The 20,983-nt window shown below is 38.3% G+C and overlaps 1 pseudogene; it reads right to left on the bottom strand.

Annotated features, from left to right (window-relative positions):
* Positions 1–3,349: 3,349 nt before the first annotated feature.
* Positions 3,350–12,623, bottom strand: LOC110577215 (annotated as a pseudogene).
* Positions 12,624–20,983: the final 8,360 nt, after the last annotated feature.

The following is a 20,983-nucleotide window of genomic DNA, read 5'->3' as shown; positions in this document are numbered from 1 at the left end:
GCTTCAATTTCCTTAGTGATTTTAGGTCTGTTCAGGTTTTCTATTTCTTCCTGGTCAGTTTTGGTAGTTGATACATCTCTAGGAATGCACCCATTTCTTCCAGATTATCTAATTTGCTGTCCTAGAGTTGCTCATAATATGTTTTTATAATTGTTTGTATTTCTTTGGTGTTGGTTGTGATCTCTCCTCTTTTGTTCATGATTTTATTTCTTTGGGGCCTTTCTCTTTTCTTTTTGAAAGTCTGGCCAAGGGTTTATCAATCTTATTAATTATTTCAAAGAGCCGGCTCCTAGTTTCGTTGATCTGTTCTACTGTTCTTTTGGTTTCTATTTCATTGATTTCTGCTCTGATCTTTATTATTTCTCTTCTCCTGCTGGGTTTAGGCTTTATTTGCTGTTCTTTCTCCAGCTCCTTAGGTGTAGGGTTAGGTTGTGTATTTGAGACCTTTCTTGTTTCTTGAGAAAGGCTTGTTATGTTATATACTTTTCTCTTAGGACTGCCTTTATTGTATCCCAAAGATTTTGAATAGTTGTGTTTTCATTTTCATTTGTTTCCATGAATTTTTTAAATTTTTCTTTAATTTCCTGGTTGACCCATTCATTCTTTAGTAGGATGCTCTTTAGCCTCCATGTATTTGAGGTCTTTCTGACTTTCCTCTTATGATTGAGTTCTAGTTTCAAAGCACTGTGGTGTGAAAATATGCAGGGAATGATCCCAGTCTTTCAGTACCAGTTGAGACCTGATTTGTGACCTAGGATGTGATCTATGCTGGAAAACGTTCCATGGGCACTAGAGAAGAATGTATATTCTGTTGCTTTGGGATGGAATGTTCTGAATATATCTGTGAAGTCCATTTGGTCCAGTGTGTCATTTAAAATCTTTATTTCCTTGTTGATCTTTTGCTTAGACGATCTGTCCATTTCATTGAGGGGGGTGTTAAAGTCCCCCACTATTATTGTATTGTTGTCGATGTGTTTCTTTGCTTTTGTTATTAATTGCCTTATATAACTGGCTGCTCCCATGTTAGGGGCCTAGATATTTACAATTTTTAGATCTTCTTGTTGGATAGACCCTTAAGTATGATATAGTAACCTTCCTCATCTCTTATTACAGTCTTTGGCTTAAAATCTAATTTGTCTGATATAAGGATTGCCATCCCAGCTTTCTTTTGGTGTCCATTAGCATGGTAAATGGTTTTCCACCCCCTCACTTTCAATCTGGGGGTGTCTTTGGGTCTAAAATATGTCTCTTGCAGACAGCATATCGATGGGTCTTGTTTTTTTAATCCAATCTGATAGCCTGTGTCTTTTGATTGGGACATTTAGCCCATTTACATTCAGGGTAAGTATTGAATGATATGAATTTAGTGCCATTATATTGCCTGTAAGGTGACTGTTACTGTATATTGTCTGTGTTCCTTTCTGGTCTATGTTGCTTTTAGGCTCTCTCTTTGCTTAGAGGACCCCTTTCAAGATTTCTTGTAGGGTTGGTTTCGTGTTTGCAAATTCCTTTAGTTTTTGTTTGTCCTGGAAGCTTTTTATCTCTCCTTCAATTTTCAATGACAGCCTAGCTGGATATAGTATTCTTGGCTGCATATTTTTCTCATTTAGTTCTCTGAATATATCATGCCAGTCCTTTGTGGCCTGCCAGGTCTCTGTGGATAGGTCTGTTGCCAATCTAATGTTTCTACCATTGTATGGTACAGATCTCTTCTCCCGAGCTGCTTTCAGGATTTTCTCTTTGTCTGTGATACTTGTAAGTTTTACTATTAAATGTCGGGGTGTTGACCTATTTTTATTGATTTTGAGGGGGGTTCTCTGTGCCTCCTGGATTCTGATGCCTGTTTCCTTCCCCAAATAGGGAAGTTCTCTGCTATAATTTGCTCCAGTATACCTTCTGCCCCTCTCTCTTTTTCTTTTTCTTCTGGGATCCCAATTATTCTAGTATTGTTTCATCTTATGGTATCACTTATCTCTCGAAATCTGCCCTCCTGATCCAGTAGTTGTTTATCTCTCTCTCTCTCTTTTTTAAAAGATTTTATTTATTTTTTCATGAGAAAGAGATGGAGGCAGAGGGAGAAGCAGCCTCCCTCCCTTGGAGCAGGGAGCCTGATGCAGGACTTGATCCCAGGACTCTGTGATCAGGACCTGAGCTAAAGGCAGATACTTAACCAACTGAGCCACCCAGGTGCCCTGTTTTTCTCTTTTTCTCCACTTCTTTATTTTCCATCATTTGGTCTTCTATATAACTAATTCTCTCTTCTGCCTCATTTATCCAACAGTTATTTCCTCCATTTGTTATTGCACTTCAATAGCCTTTTTGTTTTCGACTTGGTTAAATTTTAGTTCTTTTATTTCTCCAGAAAGGGTTTCTCTAATGTCTTCCACACGTTTTTCAAGCCCAGCCAGTATCTTTAAAATAGTCATTCTGAACTCTAGATCCGACATCTTATTAATGTCCGTATTGATTAGGTCCCTGGCAGTCAGTACTGCCTCTTCTTCTTTTTTTTTGAGGTGATTTTTTCCGTCTTGTCATTTTGTCCAGAGGAGAATAGATGAATGAGAGAACAAAATGCTAACAGGGGAACAACGTCTCCAGAAAATATACACTAAACAAATCAGAAGAGACCTGAAACTGGGGGAAAAGAAAGGGAAAGAAAGAAAAAGAAAAAAAAAATAAGAAAATGAAAAAGATAAAAACAAACAAAGAAACAAACAGAAAAACAGAATATGATCAAATATGATCAGGCTGGTGCATAGATCAGTGCCACACACTAGATTTTGGGCATATTTTGGTCTGTTAGAAGAAAGTGCCTCCCAAAATTTTAAAGGAAGAAAAACATATATATACAAAAATAAGGGTAAATATGATGAAGGGATGGAATATGACTGTAAAGTTGAAAATTATAAAAGATTTTATATAAGGAATTGATAAGATAAGAAATTGGTCGAAAAAAGAAAGAAGAGGATTAAAAAAAAGGGGGGGACAGAATATGATCAGGCAGGAGAACTAGAACAAATCTGTACACTAGAGATTTAGGGTATATTTTGGTCTGTTAGAAGAAACTGTATCCCAAAATTTAAAGAGAGAACAACTTATATATATATACCAAAAATAAGGTTAACTACAATGAATGAATAGAATATGAGTCTAAAAATGAAAAATAAAAAAGATTTTTAAAAAACGTGATTGATAATATGTGGGTTGTAAAAGGGAAAAAGAAAAATTCAAAAAGGAAAAAAAAAGAAGAAAGTTAAAAAAAAATTAACTTTGAAAGACTAAAGAATCATGGTAAAAAAGCCATGAATTCTATGTGCAGTATTTTCCTAATGCTGGAGTTCTGCCGTTCTCATTGATCGGTAAACTTGGTCCTGGCTGGCTGTCCTTGCAGATCTTCTGGCAGAGGGGCCTGTTGCCGTGATTCCCAGATGTCTTTGCCGGATGTGGAACCGCCCCGTTCTTGCTGGGTCCGGGCTACGTAATTTGCTCGAGTTTGCTCTTGAGAGCTTTTGTTCCCTGCAAGCGCTCCGTACAGCTCTGGAGGACGAGAGTGAAAATGGCGGCCTCCCAGTCTCCACCCCAGAGGAGCGGAGAACTTGGGGCCCCACTCCTCAGTGAGCCCTCAGAGAAAAGCAGTCAATCTCTCCCATCTCCCTGGTCTCCTGCCGCACTCCGCACTCACTGAGCATTTCTATCTCTGGCACATGACCCTGTGTGGAGTTTCCAAACCCAGCCGATTTTTGCGGTGGGCTCCTGCACCGCTCTTCCCAGGGGAGGAAGGGGAGTCTCCCCAGATCTGCCGCTTCTTGGGTCCCTGCTGGAGGAGCAGTGGCCCGACTGTGCCGCGGATCACGGTTTATAGCAACCCAGAGCTGAGAGCCCACTCCTTGGCTCTGTCTCTGCAGCTGGCTTCCCCGCTCCAATACCTGGGAGCTCTGCTGCACTCAGGCACTCCCAGTCTTCCTGTTACCCTAAGGGTCCTGAGACCACACTGTCCCAGTGAGGGTTCCACCCCCCGCTTAGCCACTGGAGCAACGTCCCTCAGCAGAGCCAACTTCTAAAAGTTCCAATTTTGTGCTGTGCTGCTCTATCACTTGCCAGTAGCGGCTGATGGAGGCCCTCACCCCCCGCCATCTATCTTCCCATATATTGCCTCAGATTCACTTCTCCGCATGGCTTACCTTCCAGAAAGTGGTCACTTTTCTGTTCAGAGAGTTGTGTTATTCTTTTCTTCAATCTCCTGTTGAGTTTGTAGGTGTTCAGAATGGTTTGATCCCTATCCAGCTGAATTCTTGGGACCAGACAAAATTTAGGTCTCCTACTCCTCCACCATCTTGCACCTCCTCACCCTTTCACTCTCAATCCTGTTTAAAGCTATTTTCCCTGTGCTAGTCTCCCATGTTCCTCATTTTTCCTTTCCTTGCTTAATTTTTCTTCATAGCACTTAGCATCAACTGATATGCTATATACAAAGACATTATTATTCATCTTAATGTGTCTCTAGTGCCCAGAACAGGGCCTCAATAAATATTTGTTGAATAAGGAATGAATAAGATTCATGCTGATTAGTGTTATTATTGAATGCCAGAGGAGTAGGGACTCCCTACCATAGTTTTTCTGAATCTCAGCACCTTTTTTGCTGGCCCTCACCAGTCATAGTGTCTTTATGGTGTAGACACTGAAGTTGTAATTGGGTTTTCTGTCTTAGCGACATGATGACACATCACAGCAGCTGCTTGGACTTAAGAGAATTCGTTTTGATAGGTTGTCTAATGCTGTTGAGTGAGCTTTCAGTATTCTAATTTGTTTTGAGTTTTAAGAATTCCTTTGAGAATTTATTCCACTTCCCTAGAATGCTGACTCTTAGATTCTCTCATGCAGCTTGACTCTTTTCTCGGTGATGTTTATCTCAACTTATACAGACACCTTCATTTTTTTCCTTCTTTTTTCTCCTGCTGTCTCTGTCAGAGAGGATTTATTACACTTCAGTCTGGTTTTTCATACCCTGTCACAGATATTTGGATGTAATTGTCTAATGGTCTCATGAATAAGTTTTCCATTTAGAACCTGAGGTTTGACCCTCATCAGTCTACACTCTTTATATACATTGTGCAACTCTATGTTTGAAGAATAAATTGTGTGGAAAGTTAGTACTACTTATGATCCATGAAGTACAATTTAGTGTGATGATTAGATGCTCCCTGTTGACTTTAAATGAATATATTCAATTTAGGTTTTTTTTTTTTTCATGAAAATGAAACACATTTGAATCACTGATATCAATATTGTAGTAGCACTTCTTTAAATCACACCTTCAGATCTATCTCCTTCATGAGGCTTTCTCTGATTCATTCCTCTTAATTTTCAATCTACTGGTACAATACTGGACTCAGTCTTTTCCTTTGACTCCTCCTTGAAGTTACCCTAATTTATAGATTTAGTTTTGTGGGATGGTGAAGGGCATGGGCTGTGGATTCAGATAAATTGTGTTTGAACCCATTACTGTCAGTGATTAGTTCTGTAATCTTGAACAAGATATTTAACTTCTTTGTCTCAGTTTCCTTTTATGTAAAATGAAAATAATTCTTTTTAACCTCATGGAGTTGTTATGGAGTAGTAACATAGTGTGTATGAAATACTTAGTGTTTGGCAGATGTTAAGAATTCAGTGCATACACGATGTGGATGGAACTAGAGAGTATTATGCTAGGCGAAATAAGTCCATCAGAGAAAGACAAGTATCATATGATCTCACTGACATGAGAAATTTGAGAAACGAGAGAGGATCATAGGGGAAGGGAGGGAAAAATGAAACGATGAAATCAGAGAGGGAGACAAACTGTAACAGACTCTTCTTAATATCAGGAAACAAACTGAGGGTTGCTGGAGTGGTGCTGGGGTGGGAGGGATGGGGTGGTTAGGTGATGGACATTGGGGAGGGTAAGTACTATGGTGAGTGCTGTGAATTGTGTAAGACTGATGAATCACAGACCTGTACCCCTGAAACAAATAATACATTATATGTTAATAAAAAATTTTTTAAAAAGCTATATCCTTTGACATTGAAAAACTCACAAGATGTCACGTTTGTAGTTTAAAATAAATAACCCCATGGGGCACCTGGGTGGCTCAGTTGTTAAGCGTCTGCCTTTGGCTCAGGTCATGATCCCAGGGTCCCGGGATTGAGCCCCACGTCAGGCTCTCTGCTCAGTGGGAAGCCTGCTTCTCCCCCTCCCACTCCCCCTGCTTGTGTTCCCTCTCTCGCTGTCTCTCTCTGTCAAATAAATAAATAAAATCTTTTAAAAAAATTAAAATAAATAACCCCAACTTGAGGAGACTCTTACCTGTCAAAATAAATGTCACATGCGCAGGCAGAATTCAGTGCATATTAATTGTTCTTAAATATACACACAACATATATGTGTGTGCTGAGTAGAAGTGATCTGTATGCTCACCTCCATTCTCCATGTAAACTTCAATTTCCTGCATGTTCTTCAGTTGTTTTTCAATCTCTGTTATTAGATAGAATTGTTGTTAAAAAATAATTCACAGATGAGAAAATCTTATGCATATGAACTTCTTGGCCATACCATACATTTTTGCGTATTAATTACTTATTTCTTAGAGACTGTGTCTCTTCTTTATATGAGTTAGCTTCATTGAGCCACAGAATGTTAGGGTATTCTATTCAAATCACTCACTTTAAAAAGGGAAAAGTTAAAATCCAGCATGCAAGTGGCAGACCTGGAACTGAGCACAAGTTTCATGATGCTTGGGAATGTCAAACCATGCTATCCTATCTTGCTGGCATGCAGAATTCTCAGTGACTGATCAAATGAAATGTCATTCAGCAATTTAAAAAAACAACCCATTGTATTAGTTATTCTTTTCCCTCTTCTGGCACTCTTTTCCATCTAGAGGAAACTATATAATTTCTATGAAATTTCAAAGGATTTTCTAGAATCCTCTGATTGTTGGAGGTTTTCTTTACAGTCTCAATATGCTTAATTTGGGTGTAGAACCTATATAATAACAATTGTTTTCCTTTTCACAGTCTCTTAGATATGACTCAATTGCTGTATGATACTCTCAGAATGTATAAAGGACCACTGAAAATATTTGAGGGTTAAGAGTTAGCATGTTCTATTGAAAAGAGTAACTTGATACAGACTCTAAATGCCAGCATTCAAATTTTAATAATGTCTACATGAAATGACATTTGCCGGTACTAATGCTATTTCTTGCAAATCTCTTTTCTCTTCCTTTGATCGATATAACTTTTCTTGGTTCTCCTTTATTTATTGATTGATTTATATTTATTTATTTAAAAATTTATTGTGTTCAGTTAGCCAACATATAGTACATCATTAGTTTTTGATGTAGTGTTCAATGATTCATTAGTTGCATATAACACCCAGTGCTCATTACAACACTTGCCCTCCTTAATTACCCCATTCCCCACAACTGCCTCCCTTCTGTAACCCTCAGTTTGTTTCCCAGAGTCCAGAGTCTCTTATGGCTTGGTTCTCCTTTAAATAGGTTCCATCCTGTGCTCTCCTCACAGCCTGTGAATTTTTGTATTATAGTACCTGTAAAACAGTTTTGTGAGAATCTATTTGTTCATGAACCTCATCAGCAATCCTTTTACAGAAACTCTATCATGTTCATTTTTATATCTCTACTCCCTGGCACATGATTGGTCCATAGTAGGCGATCAATAGTAGTTGAATAATGGGAATGGCTGGGCAATTTGGAATAAATAAGTTCTTATTTCTTTTTGGTCTCCTTTGATGGCTACACTTTTTAAAATCCATTCAGTGGTAGTGTTTCCAGATCCTACATCTTTGGTCTTCTCAATTCACTTCTGTACACTCTCCCTGAGTCATCTAATAGTTTCCTATTTTAAGTGCATATATGCCAATGTCTCCCATATATTTATCTCTAATACTGACCTCTCTTCTGAGCTCAAACTTGTATTTCTATCTTTTAGGTATCTTCACCTAGATCCCACCCTTGTCTTTAAACCAGAGTAGATTAGGGTCTCCAGAGCTTTCCCTTTCATAAAACCATTCAAGCTACACTTCCATTTCTTTCTCCTCCGTAAGTCTGTAAATATCCATTACTATCTCAGTGTACAAGTTAGAGGCTTGGAGCTTTATGTGGTTCTTCTCTCCCCTCAGATCCTGTTACTTCTACCTTAGAAACATCTCTTGCATTTACCTCTCACTATCTTTAGGGCCAGTGTCATATTTCAGGCTCCTGTGTTCTTTTGCTTGGTATATTATTACAATGGCTTACCACATTTGTCTTTTTGCCACCAGCTCCTTCCCACTGCAGGCTGTCTTCCACATGTCTACCTGAGGCATCTTTTCCCCCAAATAAGCAGATTCATACCATCATCTTGCTTTCCTCTGTAGGTTTTCACTCTCTGCTTTCACAATCTGATACTAACCTACTTCTCCAGTTGCATTTCCCATAAACCACCAACACAAACTCTGGACTGTAGTTACACTCAAATTCAGTTTTTCTCCAAAGCCAGGCCCTTTTATGTTCTGTACCTCTATCCATGCTCTCCCATTTGCCTGGTATGCCCTTCTCAGTTTTTTTGTACCCAGCTTAAATGTTACCTCTTCTGTGGAGCCTTTCCTAAATAATCTAATGCTTTGTTCTTTATTAACACTTTTTCCATTTATGTTTATATATCTGTCTCACACTAGATTGTGAGAATAGGGAACTTGTCTTATACTAGTCTTGAATGCTTGGACTTTAGTCTGTGATTGACTGCTTAATAACTATCTGTTGAATTAATAAAATAATGACTGAAAGCTCAGTTATTTTTTCTCAGCTTTTTGAGGATTTAACAATTAGTTTAACCATCTTTTGTGCTAAACCAGTGATAGTCACACATTTCAGTGTGTTTTGGCAGGGTCAGGGCCTGACATCTGCTGTGGGTAGCACAGACATCAGTGTTGTTTTTTGCTGTCACTCACCTGCTGTGTGTTGCTTTAGCTACCAAAGCTTCCCTCCTTTTATCTGAAATTGGCTATTGCCATGCTCACTGGTTTGTAAAAAATTTTAGATGGACTAATGCTTTTTAATCTACTGTTTTCATTTGTTTTTAAACTATTTTCAAGTATACAAATCCTACAGTTTTCTGAACTTTTAAGCAACAGATAAAAGGAAATCAAAGGTAGGGCAAATAATCTATTTTATATAGATATATTGAATTTTTCTAGACTCAATATTTAAGATTATGAGATTCTTATGCCCATTATTCTAGATTTATTGAACTCAGAGTAATATAATTCCCTTTAAACATTACTGACTTGACAGAAAGTAAGAGGATGCCCTTTTGCACATGGTGGCCAGAAATTAGCCAGTATTCATGGTTCACTATTGAGGTCATAAACAAAATACTTGGCTTTCTGACAGCTACATTAGTTGCATTGTTCACCATCCACAGCTGCCGGACATAGAATGGTTACTTGACAGCTGGCAAAGCTTGGATTCATACAGTGGGCCTTCCTTAAACCTTAGTTTTGAAAATGTTACACATTGAGTGTAAATTACATTGAGAGCTCACTAGTAGTACTTGTATTTAAATGGGGAAACTAAACCTAACCCTTTCTGATTTTTCAGAAGAATTGACAACTCCTTCTAGTCCAAAGTATCACCCAATTTTCAGGCTAGTTAATTCTGAGGAAAATGGACTAAATACCATCTTATATTTTCTTTACCAGAACAACTGTTAGAAACTAAGATAATTAATAAAATGTTATGAAAGTGATTGTAGAGTAAACTTTGCAATAGTTGATATATACTGGAATATTTTTCACAAAGATAAAGTATATTTCATGAAGACAGAATGCTCTTCATTCTAACTTTTAGTTTTTTGTTAGTTTTTAGTTGCCTTTCTGTTTTCTTCCTTGCCTTCTCTGTTTCTTTTCCTTCTTTCCTCCTGTTCTAGTTCCTCCTTCTTTCTTTTGCATATATATTTAGTAAACATTTTCTTTATACTAGGCATGGTGTTGGACACTGTAACAGTTACAAGGGCAAATAAAAAGATAAGCTCCCTCCTTTCAAGTGATCTAATAATTTAATGAAGAAAAAAAGATGTGTATACAAATCATGCAGAGGAGTGAACAAAGTGGGGACCAAAGCATCAAGGAGAGTTTTAAATGTGAGTTGAGTTTAAAACTCCTCTAACATCTATATTTCAAACTAGAACAATTATATGGAGGGGCTGATTGAACTTAATTTATTTTTTTTAAATTTTTTTAGTTGAAGGTAAGCTTATTTCATTTTAATAGAGGATATTACTTTCTGAAAAATTAAGACTATGTAACAATGGGATGAGTAACATAATGAAGAAGATGGAAGTATGGAAATGGAATTTGAAATTTGAGGTCAGAGATGCTGTAGAATCTGTTTCTACTATGGCTTGCAATTTGAATTAAATGACCCTTAAGTATTCTTATGTTATTTTATTCTATGAGTTATAACTCAGAAAAGTTAAAACATAGGTGGTTATAATATTTGTTAACATTAAGTCATATACATAAACTACAGAGCAATTGATATTAGAATTCTCTACATTGTTCTCCAAAGTTTCATGAAATTTTATTTTCCAGATACTGACAAATTTATCTATTATCTATCTATCTATCTATCATCTATCTATCTATCATCTCTCATCTATCTACCTGGAAATACTGAGTTCTGGGAGAGATAATGGGGCTGCTTTTAGACCCTACACCATAATCTATGTTAATAACCATCATAGTAGAATCTATTTATCATATACCTACTATATTTCTAGGAACTGTGCTTCATATATATTATTTAATCTTTATTATGTTCCTATGAATTCATTCATTCTGTTTTATAGTTGAATAAAGAGCAATGAAGGAAAAAATATCAGAAACAGCACATAAAAAATCAATATGATGAAATAGGAGTGTTGTCTCTGGAACTAAGGTGATTGCATTCAAATCCTAGTTTTGTCACTTACTTGTAGGGTTTGATAAAACTACTTTATCTCTCTAAACTTCAGCTCCTCATCTTTAAGGTAGAATCAATAATAATACTACATATAGAGTTATTATGAAAGTTAAATGAGTTAACCTATTGAAATGGTTAGAATACCCAGTGATATGTAAGCATTGTTATTACAAGCCTGAAATCACACAGCTAGAAAGTGATAGAACATTTTTTCTGGATTCCAAAGCCTGTGCTTCATTCACAATTCCGTATTCCTTCCAAGACATATCCAAGCTTATGGATCACAGAATTTAAAAAATGAATTTGTCAATAATCAACTAAATTTGTTTGTTTCTCAAAGAAAACATATGTACAAAGGATTCTTAATTCAAAGGCTATTTTTTCCTTGGGAGTGAACTCTGGCATCTCAGAGCCTGTTAGTACTAAACAGTGGTGTACATGTCACTTCTCAGGGACTGTGGAGTGAAATAAAGAGGAACTTGGAGGTAAGTTACTTGTGTCTCTTTTCCAACAGGGATTTGAAAATATGCTAGTTCTTAGGATCACCCTGAGGAGCAGTTCAGCTCTCTCTCCCAAGTTGTTCAGAGCACCTGTTGTTTCTGTGGCTTTCTTTTTTCTGGCCTCCTTCAAAAATCCCTTCTGGCCTTTGTGGTAGTAGTGGTGGCGATAGCTTTGTAAAATCACCAGTTTCACGGCCTTACCACAGCTTATCTAAGTGGGATTATAGGATTGAAAACATGAAAAGTGTACTAATGTGAGCAGGTCAAAATACTATTATTATTTGTTTTCATCGTGGTTGAATCTTATGTGAGAGATATAGATCCGTTTTGGATTTCTCATGTTCATCATTAGATTGGAAGTTCCCTACCTATAGTTTGCTCTAAAAAGTTCATTGGTGTTTTTCATTCTGATTCTCTTTTCTATTTATTCATTTTTATACAGAACTTTATAAAACTTGGAAGGAATTGCCAAATTTTTTCAAAGTGGCTGTACCATTTTCATTCAGCAATGTATTCCACTTTCTCCAGATCCTGATCAACACTTATTATTTTGTGTCTCTTATTGTAGCCACTATTTTCTGGTGGGAAGTGTCTCCCCTTGTGGGTTTTTGTTTGTCTATTTGTGGTGAAAAGCTTTATTGTTTCCATTTGGTCCACAGCTTGGAAGAGGGCACCAGGGTGGTTAAAAAGCTGCCTATTGCCTGCCTTCACCTCCTCATCTAGGAAGAGGTTCTCCAGGAAGTCATGGAGGTGGGGGTCTGCATGTGCAGAAACTCTGGGCATGCAGATTCAAAAGGTCCTGCTTCAGGTTCTTCTCCAGAAGCAATGTGGCTTCCATGGAATCCAGGGTTTTACTCCACTCATCTTGGGATGGCTTCTGCACATCCTGGAAGAGGGTGTGGCCACTGCACTGGTTTTGCATTTTCAAGAGACACTCAGGACCCTTGGGCTTCTTATCAACCAACTCAAAGAAGTGGCCCCTGTTCTTCAGAGCCACATCATCATGGTCAAAATAGAAGCCCAGAGAGAGGTAGGTGTAGGAGGCCTGCAGTTGCATGTTGACCAGGCAGTTGATGGCAGGCTCCACCTTGGTGGAATAATTCTGATGAATCTGGAAGTTCATGGTTAATTGGTAATAAGGAGCTAAGCTCAAAATAAGGTGTTGGCTGGTCCTGGAGGCAGAGTGTGGCTGAGAAGATGGCTCCAAAGCTTGTGACTGGAAAAAAGGCTGGAGGGTGGTCAGAGGCTGGTAGAAGGGGTGTCCCTGGGTCCATTCTATCCAAACACTGTTGAAGCAAGAGACAGATCTGCAGGACTGCTGGGTGCACTTCCTCATTGTGGTTTTGATTTGTATTTTCCTAATGACTAATGATATTGGGCATCTTTTCATGTGTTTATTGGCCATTTGTATGTCTTCTTTGGAGAAATGTCTGTTCAAATCTTTGTTCATTTTTAAATTAGGTTGTTTGTCTTTCTGTTGTTGATAGTTCTTTATATATTTTAGATAATAGGCCCTTATCACATTCATTGTGAATATTCCATCTGTGGGTGTCTTTTGGCTTTATTGATAGTTTCATTTGAGGCAAAGATTTTTACTTATTTTTTTCACTTTGGTTGCTTGTGCCTTTGATGTCATATCTAAGAATCCATTGCCTAACCCAATGTCATAGAGGTTTTATACCTGTTTTCTCTTATGAGTTCTATAGTTTTGGTTCTTAAATGTAGGACTTTGATCCATTTTGCTTTTTTAAAAATTTTATTATGTTATGAGTATCACCATACATTACATCATTAGTTTTTGATGTAGGTGCCATGATTCATTGTTTGTGTATAACCCCAGAGCTCCCTGCAGAGATGCCTTCTTTAATACCCATCACCAGGCTAACCGATCCTCCAACCACCCTCCCCTCTAGAACCCTCAGTTTGTTTTTCAGAGTCCATCGTCTCTCATGGTTTGTCTCCCCCTCCGATTTCCCCACTTCATTCTTCCACTCCTGCTATCTTCTTCTTTTTTTTTTTTTAACATATTATTTGTTTCAGAGGTACAGATCTGTGATTCAATAGTCTTGCACAATTCCAGCGCTTATCATAGCACAAACCCTCCTCAATGATTATCACCCAGCCACCCCATCCCTCCCACCGCCCACCACTCCAACAACCCTCAGTTTGTTTCCTGAGATTAAGAATTCCTCATATCACTGAGATCATATGATACATGTCTTTCTCTGATTGACTTATTTCTCTCAGCATAACACCCTCCAGTTCCATACACGTCGTTGCAAATGGCAAGATTTCATTCCTTTTGATGGCTGCATAATATTCCATTGTATATATATACCACATCTTCTTTATCCACTCATCTGTCGATGGACATCTTGGCTCTTTCCACAGTTTCGCTATTGTGGATATTGCTGCTATAAACATCAGGGTGCATGTACCCCTTCGGATCCCTCCATTTGTATCTTTGGGGTAAATACCCAGTAGTGCAATTGCTGGATCATATGGTAGCTCTATTTCCAACTTTTTGAGGAACCTCCATACTGTTTTCCAGAGTGGTTGTACCAGCTTGCATTCCCATCAACAGTGTAGGAGGGTTCCCCTTTCTCCGCATCTCCCCCAACATCTGTCATTTCCTGACTTGTTAATTTTAGCCATTCTGACTGGTGTGAGGTGGTATCTCATTGAGGTTTTGATTTGGATTTCCCTGATGCCGGGCTATGTTGAGCACTTTTTCATGTGTCTGTTGGCCATTTGGATGTCTCCTTTGGAAAAATGTCTTTTCATGTCTTCTGCCCATTTCTTGATTGGATCATTTGTTCTTTGGGTGTTGAGTTTAAGAAGTTCTTTATAGATTTTGGATACTAGCCCTTTATCTGAATGTCATTGCAAATATCTTCTCCCATTCTGTCGGTTGTCAAAACCCATTTGGTTTTGTTGACTGTTTCTTTTGCTGTACAAAAACTTTTTATCTTGATGAAGTCCCAATAGTTCGTTTTTGCCCTTGCTTCCCTTGCCTTTGGCGATGTTTCTAGGAAGAAGTTGCTGCGGCTGAGGTCAAAGAGGTTGCTGCCTGTGTTCTCCTCTAGGATTTTGATGGACTCCTGTCTCACATTGAGGTCTTTCAACCATTGGAGTCTATTGTTGTGTGTGGTGTAAGGAAATGGTCCAGTTTCATTCTTCTGCATGTGGCTGTCCAATTTTCCCAACACCATTTGTTGAAGAGACTGTCTTTTTTCCATTGGACATTCTTTCCTGCTTTGTCGAAGATTAGTTGACCATAGAGTTGAGGGTCCATTTCTGGGCTCTCTATTCTGTTCCATTGATCTATGTGTCTGTTTTTGTGCCGGTACCATACTGACTTGAGGTTGAAAGCTTTGTAGTAGAGCTTAAAGTCCAAAATTGTAATGCCACCAGCTTTGCTTTTCTTTTTCAACATTCCTCTGGCTATTCGGGGTCTTTTCTGGTTCCATACAAATTTTAGGATTATTTGTTCCATTTCTTTGAAAAAAGTGGATGGTATTTTGATAGGGATTGCATTAAATGTGTAGATTGCTCTAGGTAGCATTGACATCTTCACAATATTTGTTCTTCCAATGCATGAGCATGGAACGTTTTTCCATTTCTTTCTGTCTTCCTCAATTTCTTTCATGAGTATTTTATAGTTTTCTGAGTACAGATTCTTTGCCTCTTTGGTTAGATTTATTCCTAGGCATCTTGTGGTTTTGGGTGCAATTGTAAATGGGATCGACTTTTTAATTTCTCTGTCTTGTTGTTGGTGTATAGGAATGCCACTGATTTCTGTGCATTGAATTTATATCCTGCCACTTTACTGAATTCCTGTATGAGTTCTAGCAGTTTTGGGGTGGAGTCTTTTGGGTTTTCCACATAACGTCTCATATCATCTGCAAAGAGTGAGAATTTGACTTCTTCTTTGCCAATTTAGATGCCTTTTCTTTCTTTTTGTTGCCTGATTGCTGAGGCTAGGACTTCTAGTACTGTGTTGAATAGCAGTGGTGATAGTGGACATCCCTGCCATGTTCCTAACTTTAGAGGGAAAGCTCTCAGGTTTTCCCCATTGAGAATGATATTGGCTGTGGGTTTTCATAGACGGCTTTTATGATATTGAGGTATGTACCCTCTATCCCTATCCTCTGAAGAGTTTTGATGAAGAAAGGATGCTGTACTTTGTCAAATGCTTTTTCTGCATCCTTTGAGAGTCTCATATGGTTCTTGTTCTTTCCTTTATTAATGTATTGTATCACATTGATTGATTTGCAGATGTTGAACCAACCTTGCAGCCCAGGGATAAATCCCACTTGGTCATGATGAATAATCCTTTTAATGTACTGTTGGATCCTATTGGCTAGTATTTTGGTGAGAATTTTTGCATCCATGTTCATCAAGGATATTGGTCTGTCATTCTCCTTTTTGATGGGGTCTTTGGTTTGGGGATCAAGGTAATGGTGGCCTCCTAAAACGAGTTTGGAAGTTTTCCTTCCATTTCTATTTTTTGGAACAGTTTCAGAAGCATAGGTATTAATTCTTTTTGAAATGTTTGGTAGAATTGCCCTGGGAAGCCATCTGGTCCTTGGCTTTTGTTTGTTCGGAGAGTTTTGATGACTGCTTCCATTTCCTTAGTGGTTATAGGTCTGTTCATGTTTTCTATTTCATCCTGGTTCAGTTTTGGTAGTTGATACATCTCTAGGAATGCATCCATTTTTTCCAGGTTATCTAATTTGCTGGCCTAGAGTTGCTCATAATATGTGCTTATAATTGTTTGTATTTCTTTGGTATTGGTTGTGATCTCTCCTCTTTCATTCATGATTTATTTATTTGGGTCCTTTCTCTCTTATTTGGTAAGTCTGTCCAGGGGTTTATCAATCTTGTTAATTCTTTCAAAGAACCAGCTCCTAGTTTTGTTGATCTCTTCTCCTGTTCTTTTGGTTTCTATTTCATTGATTTCTGCTCTGATCTTTTTTTTTTTCTCTTCTCCTGCTGGGTTTAGGCTTTATTTGCTGTTCTTCCTCCAGCTCTTTTAGGTGTAGGGTTAGATTGTGTATTTGAGACCTTTTTGTTTCTTGAGAAAGGCTTGTATTATTATATACTTTCCTCTTAGGACTGCCTTTGTTGTGTCCCAAAGATTTTGAACAGTTGTGTTTTCATTTTCATTGGTTTCCATGAATTTTTTTTAATTTTTCTTTAATTTCCTGGTTGACCCATTCATTCTTTAGTAGGATGCTCTTTAGCCTCCATGTATGATTGAGTTCTAATTTCAAAGCACTGTGGTCTGAAAATATGCAGGGAATGTTCCCAGTCTTTCGGTACTGGTTGAGACCTGATTTGTGACCTAGGATATGATCTATTCTGGAGAATATTCCATAGGCACTAGAGAAGAATGTGTATTCTGTTGCTTTGGGATGGAATGTTCTGAATATATCTGTGAAGTCCATTTGGTCCAGTGTGTCATTTAAAGTCTTTATTCCCTTGTTGATCTTTTGCTTAGATGAGCTGTCGATTTCAGTGAGGGGGATGTTAAAGTCCCCCATTATTATTGTATTGTTGTCGATGTGTTTCTCTGCTTTTGTTATTAATTGGCTTCTATAATTGGCTGCTCCCATGTTAGGGGCATAGATATTTACAATTGTTAGATCTTCTTGTTGGATAGACCCTGTAAGTAGGATATAGTGTCCTTCCTCATCTCTCATTATAGTCTTTGGTTTAAAATCTAATTGTCTGATACAAGGATTGCCACACCAGCTTTCTTTTGGTGTCCATTAACATGGTAAATGGTTTTCCACCCCCTCACTTTCAATCTGGGGGTGTCTTTGGGTCTAAAATGAGTCTCTTACAGACAGTATATCGATGGGTCTTGTTTTTTATCCAATCTTATAGCCTGCGTCTTTTGATTGGGGCATTTAGCCCATTTACATTCAGGGTAACTATTGAAAGATAGGAATTTAGTGCCATTATATTGTCTGTAAGGTGACTGTTATTGTATATTGTCTGTGTTCCTTTCTGTTCTATGTTACTTTTAGGCTCTCTCTTTGCTTAGGGGACCTCTTTTAATATTTCTTGTAGGGCTGGTTTTGTGTTTGCAAATTCCCTTAGTTTTTGTTTGTCCTGGAAGCTTTTTATCTCTCCTTCTATTTTCAATGACAGCCTAGCTGGATATAGTATTCTTGGCTGCATATTTTTCTCGCTTAGCACTCTGAATATATCCTGCCAGTCCTTTCTGGCCTGCCAGGTCTCTGTGGATAGGTCTGTTGCCAATCTAATGTTTCTACCATTGTAGGTTACATATCTCTTCTCCCGAGCTGCTTTCGGGGTTTTCTCTTTGTCTGTGAGAATCATAAATTTTACTATCAGATGTTGGGGTGTTGACCTATTTTTATATATTTTGAGGGGGGTTCTCTGTGCCTTCTGGATTTTGATGCCTGTTTCCTTCCCCAGATAGGGAAGTTCTCTGCTATAGTTTGCTCCAATATACCTTCTGCCCCTCTCTCTCTTTCTTCTTCTTCTGGGATCCCAATTATTTTTATGTTGTTTCTTCTTATGGTACCGCTTATCTCTCGAATTCTGCCCTCATGATCCAGTAGTTGTTTATCTCTCTTTTTCTCAGCTTCTTTATTTTCTATCATTTCATCTTCTATATCACTAATTCTCTCTTCTGCCTCATTTATCCTAGCAGTTAGAGCCCCCATTTTTGATTGCCCCTCATTAATATCATTTTTGATTTGACTTTGTTAGATTTTAGTTCTTTTATTTCCCCAGAGAGGGTTTCTCTTATATCTTCCATGCTCTTTTCAAGCCCAGCTAGTATCTTTAAAGTCATCATTCTGAACTCTAGTTCCGAAATCTTACTAATATCTGTATTGATTGGGTCCCTTGCAGTCAGTACTGCATCTTGTTTTTTGTTGAGTTGATTTTTTCCATCTTGTCATTTTGTCCAGAAGAGAATAGATGAATGAGAGTACAAAATCCTAACAGTGTAACAATGACCCCACAAAAATATACACTAAACAAATCAGAAGAGACCTGAAACCAGGGGAAAAGAAAGGGAAAGAAAGAAAAAAGAAAAAAAGAAAAGAAAACGAAGAAGATAAAAACAAACAAACAAAAAAGCAGATAATGATCAAATATGATCAGGCTGGTGCATAGATCAGTTCCACACACTAGATTTTGGGCGTATTTTGGTCTGTTATTAGAAAGTGGTTCCTAAAATTTTAAAGAAAGAAAAACTTATATATGTACAAAAATAAGGGTAAATACGATGAAGGGATGGAATATGACTGTAAAGATGAAATTTGTAAAAGAGTTTATAAAATGAATTGATAAGAAGTTGTTTGGAAAAAGAAAGAAGAGGAATTAAAAAAAAGAAAGGGAGAGGATGTGATCAGGCAGGAGAGTAGAACAAATCCATACACTAGAGATTTAGGGTATATTTTGGTCTGTTAGAAGAAACTGTATCCCAAAATTTTAAAGAGAGAACAACTTATATATATACAATAAATAAAGTTAACTACTATGAAGGGATAGAATATGACTCTAAAAATGAAAAATAAAAAAGATTTTTAAAAATTGATAAGATATTGGTTTAAAAAGGGAAAAAGAAAAATTCAAAAAAGAAAAACAAAAAGAAAAAAAGAAAATTAAAAAATTAACTTTGAGAGACTGAAGAATCATGCAAAAAAAAGCCATGAATTCTATGTGTGCAATATTCCCCTAATGCTGGAGTTCTGTGATTCTCATTGATCAGTAAACTTGGTTTTGGCTGGCTGTTCTTGCTGGTCTTCTGAGGGAGGGGCCTGTTGCCGTGGTTCTCAAATGTCTTTGCTGGAGGCAGAATTGCCCCGCCCTGGCTTGGCTGGGCTAAGTAATCTGCTGAGGTTTGCTCTCAGGAGCATTTGTTCCTTGCAAGCTTTCCATACAGCTTTGGAAGATGAGAGTGAAAATGGTGGCCTCACAATCTCCGCCTGGATGAGCCAAGAACTCGGGTCCCCACTCCTCAATGAGCCCCCAGAGAAAAGCAGTCAATCACTCTCATCTTCCCAGTCTCAGGCCTCACTCCGTGCTCACCCAGCCTGTGACCAAGCGTTTCTATCTCTGGCACCCAACCCCATTTGGAGTCTCCAAACCCAGCAGATTCCTGTGGTGTGCTCCCACGCCACTCCTCCTGGGGGAGGAAGAGGAGTCTCCCTGGATCTGCCCCTTGTTGGGTCCCTGCTGGAAGAGCAGTGGCCTGACTGTGCCATGGATCACAGTTTATGGCAACCCCGAGCTAAGAGCCTGTTCCTCGGCTCCGTCTCTGCAGCCAGCTTCCCTGCTCTAATACCTGGGAGCTCTGCTGCACTCAGGCACCCCCGGTTCCTGTGACCCCGAGGGTCCCAAGACTAAACTGTCCTGGCGAGGGTTCCACCCCCCCACTTAGCCACTGGAGTGATGTCCTTCAGCGGAGCAGACTTCTAAAAGTTCCAATTTTGTGCTCCACTCTCTATCACTTGCCATTAGCAGCTGATGGAGGCCCTCTCCCCCGCCGTCTATCTTCCTGAATATCACCTCAGATTCACTTCTCTGCAAGTCCTACCTTCCAGAATGTGGTCGCTTTTTTGTTCAGAGAGTTGCTGCTATTCTTTTCTTGGATCTCCTGTTGAGTTCGTAGGTGTTCAGAATGGTTTGATCCCTATCTAGCTGAATTCCCCAGATTTCAGGGGAATTCAGGGAATTCCTGATGAGGTATGGATCCAAATCCATTCATTTGCATGTAAATAATCAGTTGTCCCAACACCATTTGCTGAAAAGACTGTTCCTTCCCTTGTTGAATTGTGTTGTCACCATTGTTAAAAATCAATTAATTTTAGGTGTAACAATTTATTTCTGGACTCTCAATTCCTCTCCATCCATCTATATCCTATCATTATGCCAGTACCACACTGTCTTGATTAGTGTAATAAGTTTTGAAATCAGGAAGTATAAATTATTCAATGTTGTTTCTCTTTTCAAAGATTGGCTATTCTGGGTCACTTGCATTTCAATGTCTGCAAAAGAAACCAAAAAAAAACAAAAAAAAAAAACCAAAAAACCACAACAAAAAAACCCAGTTGCGGTTTTTATAAAAGTCATGTTGAATCTGTAAATTATATGATCAGCTTGCCATCTTAACAATAGTGTCTTCCAATTCATGAATATGGGATATATGAATATGGCTGTAGGCTTTGTATTTTTTAGTGTACAAGCCTTGCACTAATTTTGTTAAATTTATTCCCAAGAATTAAAAAAAACATTCTATGCTGGGGCACCTGGGTGGCTCAGTTGGTTAAGCATCTGCCTTTGGCTCAGGTCATGATCCCGGAGTCCTGGGATCAAGCTCTATATTGGGCTCCCTCCTCGGTGGGGAGTGTGCTTCTCCCTCTGCCCCTCACCCTGCTTGTGCTCTCTCTCTTTCAAATAAAGAAATAAATAAAATCTTTAATAAAAAAATTCTAT

Source organism: Neomonachus schauinslandi, chromosome 11, assembly GCF_002201575.2.
Source record: "Neomonachus schauinslandi chromosome 11, ASM220157v2, whole genome shotgun sequence".
Classification (NCBI taxonomy): domain Eukaryota; kingdom Metazoa; phylum Chordata; class Mammalia; order Carnivora; family Phocidae; genus Neomonachus; species Neomonachus schauinslandi.
The sequence above is the reverse complement of the archived record's forward strand: the minus strand, read 5'-3'. Positions and strand labels throughout refer to the sequence as shown.